Genomic DNA, 7385 nt, shown 5'->3' on the forward strand with positions numbered 1-7385 from the left:
TTTATTTTATTTTTGTCTGTGTTGGGTCCTTGTTGCTGCACGCGGGCTTTCTTTTAGTTGTGGCGAGTGGGGGCTACTCTTCATTGTGGTGCGTGGGCTTCTCATTGCGGTGGCTTCTCTTGCTGCAGAGCATGGGCTCTAGGCATGCAGGCTTCAGTAGTTATGGCACACAGTCTCAGTAGTTGTGGCGCGTGGGCTTAGTTGCTCTGCAGCATGTGGGATCTTCCAAGACAAGGGCTCGAACCCGTGACCCCTGCATTGGCAGGCGGATTCTTAACCATTGCACCACCAGGGAAGCCCTGCCATGTGTTTTGAAAAACTGGAGACTCCCTCCTCTTCAGGAAAGAGGAAAACAAATTTTGCACTGCTAAGAATGCGGGTTCCAGTCTTTTAGGAGAAATAAGCTCTTCCTGAGGGGCCGGGGGTGGGGAGCGATTGGTAATATAGCATATGCTTTGAGGGCTAAAGAACATAGAAGACATGGGTGGAAATTGAAGTTAATCTGGGAAGAGGGGAAAAGTAGAAGAAACCCTGGATTGGGGCCCTAGATGCGTTGAATCTAATCCCCAAAATCTGTCTTAGGAGGTGTAGTGGGCATTCTTTCTGACCACTCTGCTCCTTTGCATATCCTTTTTAGTTGGGAGATTTCTCCACTTTATGGTATAAGCTTAAAACTTTCTTTCCCGGCAACTTTTGCAGCAACGATACAGGCGTGTGGCATAGACTCCTCCAATCAGCCATGCCTGTGCAAGACTTTGAAGGGGAAGCTGGTTGTCCCCGAGGATCCACTCTGGGGAGGGGAGCAGCAGGAATGCTCAGCTTCCAGAGGCCAGAAAGGCAGAGATCCTTGCAATAGCATCCCTTGCCCAGTGCCAACCGTTGGACCAGGGTGTCTGGGTCAGGGCAAGCCCCTTGGTCATTGCCCTTGCACAAGGCTGTGGTGCCATTTCAGCGATGCTTCTGAATCTATGGCCTCTAAGCCAGGTTCTTTGGAGATTCCTTGAGTGTGCGTGACAAATATTCTTTAATGAAATCTTTGTGTGTGCGTGTGCATGCGCGTGTGCGTGTGCATGCATGTGCGCGCATGCATATGTATGTGTTCAACGTAGCTGATTGGGGCTTAGAAGTAGAATGAGGCTGGTTCAAGGAATTCTTTGAAACAGGTCCCAGTTCTTATCCAGGAGACTGCACTTGGGATTATCTGATGTCATAACCAACAGAGCCACAGTAATCTCAAACTAATAGGTAAGTTGGATTTGGTAAAGACTCAGTTTTTGGAGATAAGAATTTTCTGGCATTCAAGGAACTGGAGTTTGGTCCTGTGCTGGGTTCAATCATATACTCTGTTCTAGACCCGAAGACTTGGCTGACTGGGCCTGAGACTTTCCAAGGCTCTTGGCACAAGAGTCTGGATCTGTCAGCTCCAGGGCAGATCTTGTCGAGGTGGCGGATGTGGGAGGACGGAGCTCACTCAGATGTGGATGCTTTGCCAGCACTCTGTCGCTCATGAGTTACACCTGTGTAGACATCTTCCAGCTTCAGAGGAGGGCTGCTCATGTGCACAGACACCACATGGGCAGAGATGGAGCACATCCTTTTTTGCTTTCCTCCAACTGAGATCAAAGATGCAGAGATAACTTGGTACAATGGAAAAGAGACGTTGGGTGTTCTTAAAGAATCAGTAACATTGGGCAAGGTGATGGCCCATGGTGGCGATAGGCTCAGTGGTGACCTGCCAAGGAAAGAGGTAATGAAGTCCTTGTCTCATTAAACAACCCAGTGATTTTCGTTGCTGTCAGCTAAGAAGCCTAACTGACCAGAAGGGCTTGGCTGCCTGTGTTTGTAAATAAAGTTTTATTGGAACACGTGCTCATTTCTTTACATTTTGTCTGTAACTACTTTTACACTGCAGTGGCAGAGTTGAGTAGCTGCAACACAGACTGGCCCACAAAGCCTCAAATATGTACTCTCTGGCTCTTTACAGAAAAAGTTGGCTGACCCTTGGTCTAGGGCATTGCTACTCAAAGTGTGGTCTGGAAAATAGCAGCATCTAGGAGCATATTAGAAATGCAAATGGCCAGGACCCACCGCAGACCTGCTGGATCAGAACCTCCAGGTATGGGGCCTATGAATTTCTGTTCTAACAAGCTCTCATGCACACTTACATTTAAGAAGTGCTGTTCTAGAAAGCTCATCCTCCCTATTGCACAGAAATCTGTCAACTCATATATACACTACCAAATGTAAAATAGATACCTAGTGGGAAGCAGCTGCATAGCATAGGGAGATCAGCTCAGTGCTTTGTGACCACCTAGAGGGGTGGGATAGGGAGGGTGGGAGGGAGGGGCAATAGGGAGGGGATATGGGGATATATGTATACATATAACTTATTCACTTCGTTATACAGCAGAAACTAACACAAATTGTAAAGCAGTTATACTCCAATAAAGATGTTAAAAAAAAAAAAAAAAGAAATAGGGTAGAGGGAACAAGTTGAAAACAAGAGCAAGAAGAGGCCTTTTCATCCAAGTATATTGCTAATCATATTAAAAGCAAGCAATCTAAATAATCCAATCAAAATAAGGAGATTTTCAATCTGGATACTGAAAGCTAAGGAACATTGGATTGATTTGGTAGCAGGATGAGGAGAAAGATGACCCTGTGTTGTAGGACTAGAAACCTGGATGAAAAGTTCCATGGGAAGAACAAGAAGAGAACTCACAGATTGACCAGCAAAGCTGCAACACCCAAATGTTCTCTATGTCCAGGACTCTGGGTGACCTCAGTGTCCATGGAGCCTGAAGGAAAGACACAGAAAGTGCAGAAAAATCTCAGGAAAGAGCCTGGATTTGCAGCCACAGGAGAAAATTCTGAGACTGGAATCCAACAACTTCACAACAGGAACTTACCTGCTCCCCAGAGAAAAAGGGCCACACAGCACAGGAGGCTGAGGCACATTGTTTGCTCATAGGAAAAGCAGGGCAGGTGGCTTTTTCTCTAAGCCTCCCCATCCCCCATCAGTAACCTCCTTGTGACGTGGTCGCTTCCCACTGCCATCATAGGCCCCATGTCCCTGAGACTCTAACATTTCATACGCTGGGAGGGCAGGGAAAGCTGGTGAAACTACTAGGGTGAATTTCAAACTGCTTTTATTTTTTTCCTGATTCTGCTCTTTCATTATTTAAATAAAATCACACATCATTAATTTAAAAAAAAAAATCTGTCAGCTTGAAGATGTGATGTGTCTACCCCTGAAACTACCCCCAAACACATCTAATTCCTCCTTCTCCCAATGGCCCTCAAGAGATCTGAAGGGTCTCTTCATTCCCCCAAGAGTCTTTTTATTCTCCTTGATAAAGAGATTCACTTCCTACAAAGGTTCTCTATCCATCCCACCATCACTTTCATCCTGGCCATCTAAGATGCTTCAGTTTATCAATGCTCCTCTCACTGTGTTGCCTGAACTCTAAACCATGAGGTATTGGATTGGCCAAAAAGTTCATTCGGGTTTTTCATAAAGTTATGGAAAAACCCGAACGAACTTTTTGGCCAACACAATATTTTTGCAGAACCAATGTAAATGCCCTCTGATGTGGTGAGAAAATAGCAGAGTGCTTAAGTACTGGGACCTTTGGATCAGGGAGATGGATTTAGACCTGGCCTTGCCCTATCAGAGGCATGACCTTGGCCAAGTTGCTTAATCTCTCTTAATCTCTTGTGACGTGAGCAAAATAATTAATTGTAGCATCCACTCCATGGGGCCATTATGAGATTTAAATGAGATTACTGACAAATATCTGGCTCTTGATAAATGTTGAAAGAGTGAAGTTATTATTAAGCAGCGGCTCATCACAAACATTTTACCTGTTTTGTTAGAGCTGTGTCTAAGTCAAAAGGGGGCAGTCAATGGTCAGCTGTCTTTGCAGGCAAGGCTTTGTCTGTGGTTATACCCTCATGAAGGGCATCACCAGTTCTCTGTGTGCTCCTAAAGCCCTTAGCTTCCTTTCCAGGACTTCAGATTTTCCAGTCATAATTTTATTCAATTGCTTTTCCCTTGTTGCCATTCAGCCATCCATTTAACAGCTGAATGCCTACTGTGTGCCAGGCACCACACTAAGCACCTGAGAGACAGAGGTAAACAAAAGGTCTTTATTATTGAGAATATCTCGGTGTAGAACAGTGTTTAACAGAGAGGAACCCCTTTTTTTCCCAAACAAGATCTTATACAGAAATGTACTGAAAAGACAGATGAAAGTAGGGAAGATCTGGTTGAAGCCAGGAGGGGTCTGAGCTCTACCCACTGACCTTCCTCCTGAATCCCACTCCCCAATTCCTTTTAAAGTATCCTGAGGAATCCTCCCAGAGCTCTACATACCTACAGAACAAAAACTGAAGGCATGAGGGAATCAGGGCTGGGCCTTTTTTTTTTTCATTTTTTAAATTGAAGTATAGTTGATTTACAATATTGTGTTAATTACTGCTATACAGCAAAGTGATTCAGTTATACATATATACATTCTTTATATACATATATTCTTTATATATATATAATAATACATATTATATATATATATAATCTTTTCCACTATGGTTTATCATAGGATATGGAATATAGTCCCCTGTGCTATACAGCAGGACCTTGTTGTCTGTCCATTCTATATATAAAAGCTTACATCTGCTAACCCCAACCTCCCACTCCATTCCTCCTCCAACCCCCTCCCCTTTGGCAACCACCAGTTTGTTCTCTATGTCTGTGATTCTGCTTCTCTTTCATAAATAGGTTCATTTGTGTTATATTTTAGATTCCATATATGTGATATCATATGGTATTTGTCTTTCTCTTTCTCACTTACTTCACTTAGTATGATAATCTCTAGTTGCATCCATGTTGCTGCTGCAAATGGCATTATTTGGTTCTTTTTTATGGCTGAGTAGTATTCCATTGTATATATGTACCACATCTTCTTTATCCATTCATCTGTCGATGGACATTTAGGTTGTTTCCATGTCTTGGCTATTTTGAATAGTGTTGCTATGAACATAGAGGTGCATGTATCTTTTTGTATAGTTTTGTCTGGATATATAGGGTTGGGCTTTTAAAACGTTTCTTCCTATATGTTCTCTCTCTTGAGGAGTTGAAGGGAAATCTTTCTGGTTCTTCTCTAGTTCTGTGTTTCCATTTCTGAGCAAACCTCTCTGTAAGGATAATTCTATCTTTCCCTCTTATCTTCCATTCCCTCTGTGTCTCTCCTCAAATCACTCTCTCTCTCTCCTATAACCTTCAGAACCCAGAGAAGATGGGAGATAGTGAGGCTTGACAAGTGTGGTGGGCATGTTTTGGTTTTGTGTGGTCAGCATCTCTTTCTCCTACTTCTGGGCATGACACCCCAGTTGTCCTGAGAGGGACCACCTTGTGTTCTCAGACCGCATCACTCAGGTGATGCCATCCTCAACTCCAACAGGAAGCATGTGACTCAGCCTGGCCAATCAGAGCACCATATCCCTGGGCCTTGGTGATTGGTTTACTGGGGGCAGGTGACTTAATCAGAGTTGAGACAGAAAAGCAAAAGCTTTTCTGCTGAGCTTGAGCTGTGAGATTGCAAGCCTGGTTCTCCAGAGCATGATGTAGCAAGAATATGGGTCTAAGATAACCACATCTCCTCGGCCCTCATCATCACCTCGTCCCACGGATAGGAAGCAGCTGAAAGGGGCCAGGGGACCTGATTGTCCAGGTCTCGAGTAGATCCTTCACCAGGGTTCCACTTGGTCAAGATTTGTATACTCATCCTTAAAAAGACACCCCTCTCCAACATTAGATCTACATAGTTCTGTGGTAAAAAGTGTGGTCTCCAAAGTCACGCAGACCTGGTCTCTATTCCAGCCTCCACCAATCATGGGCTGCATGAACTTGGGCAAGTCACTTGGCCTCTCCAGTGCCTCAGTTTTCTCATCAGTAAGTTGGGGATATTAGCACTTTTGTCATTGATTGTTGTGAGAATTTAATGAGGACATAGAGGTATATGCTTTATCACAGTACCTGGAACCTATAAATATTCTAAAATGTCATTATTAGCTCAAAAAAAAAAAAAAAAACAACCCACAAAACCCAAGAGTAGCTATCTAGGCTCTAGAAGACTATGAGTTTGCCATGGGCTTGGGATGAATGCTACAGTAGATGGGGGAATGGGAAATCGGTTTATTCTATCACTTAGAAAGAAAAGGGATTGGGGGTGGGGTGGCCGTGACGAAAGGACTACAGAACTTTAAGGAACGGCTTAAGACTTAGTCTTCAAAGAGCTGCCACTCCTTGACAGTAGCCATTTTATGCTTGACTGTCAGCTGTGACAAGCTGGAAGTGGCCAGTCTTTGCAGCCGGGCAGATAGTGTAGCCATCACATTATCATGCTATAAATTAACACTTCAACATGAAACTGGTGTTGAAATGCAGCTCAAATCAATTCCACCACTCCCTCTTCAGTCTTGCCTTGCATTTGTTGCCCTCTGATTCATATGGGGCATCCAATGAACCCAACTGGCCTCCACTCCATTTTTGTTACCAGCCTGGGGAAAGAAAAGGAGGATTCTGCTCATCCCTAAGTAATAACTCGAAACAGTGGTGTAGCTCGTGCCAGCGGCTGGCTCTTTGTTGTTGTCATTGTTGTCTCATTCTCAGTCATTATTGTTGGCTTCTATTGTAGACTCAAGCGGTGTTTGAAATCCCAGCCCCTTTCATTTCTCCTTTGCTCTGAAGGGAACAGCTATGCACAGCCCACCAGTGGGGAGATTTCTTCCTCTATCATTTTACGCTACATTGCAACAGAAGTTGCACGACTCCAAAGGATGCTTTTGACTTCACATTTCTTGTGATCTATTTGTCCAATACACGTGTTAAATTAGAAGTTGATTTGTCACTCCCAGATAATAATGTTCAGAACGGCGCTTCCTGCACGAATCATTATCTTCAGCCTGGAGTTGTTCTACTAATGAATATGCATGAGCCCGGAGAGGGGGAAGAGAGATTTGCACAACCTGTTTCCTGGAGGAACCTCAGTTCAGCTCAATGTTCTGAGTTGAAGCTTCCAGAGCCAAGCCCAGTATCTGCCTCACCACCCACCGCTCGTTCAGGCTCCTCGGAACACCTGCTCTCCGGTGATGGTGAGTGCCCGTTGCCGGTGACAGTGGGGTGCCCACGCGGCCAGGGAATTGCCGCTGCTCATTCATTCACGAGCCGTGAACTTAGCGGAGGGTTAGAAGGCAGCGGGAGTGAAGTGGGCTCACAGTGCCCTTCAGAAATGCCAGCTGGAGAATCGAGAAACCATGCGGGCTGCCTGCTGGGCTCTGCCTCCAAGGAAGCAGGAATTAGAAACAAGAGTGTAAAGAGTGAT

The sequence above is a fragment of the Balaenoptera musculus genome, chromosome 15 (genome assembly GCF_009873245.2).
Source record: "Balaenoptera musculus isolate JJ_BM4_2016_0621 chromosome 15, mBalMus1.pri.v3, whole genome shotgun sequence".
Classification (NCBI taxonomy): domain Eukaryota; kingdom Metazoa; phylum Chordata; class Mammalia; order Artiodactyla; family Balaenopteridae; genus Balaenoptera; species Balaenoptera musculus.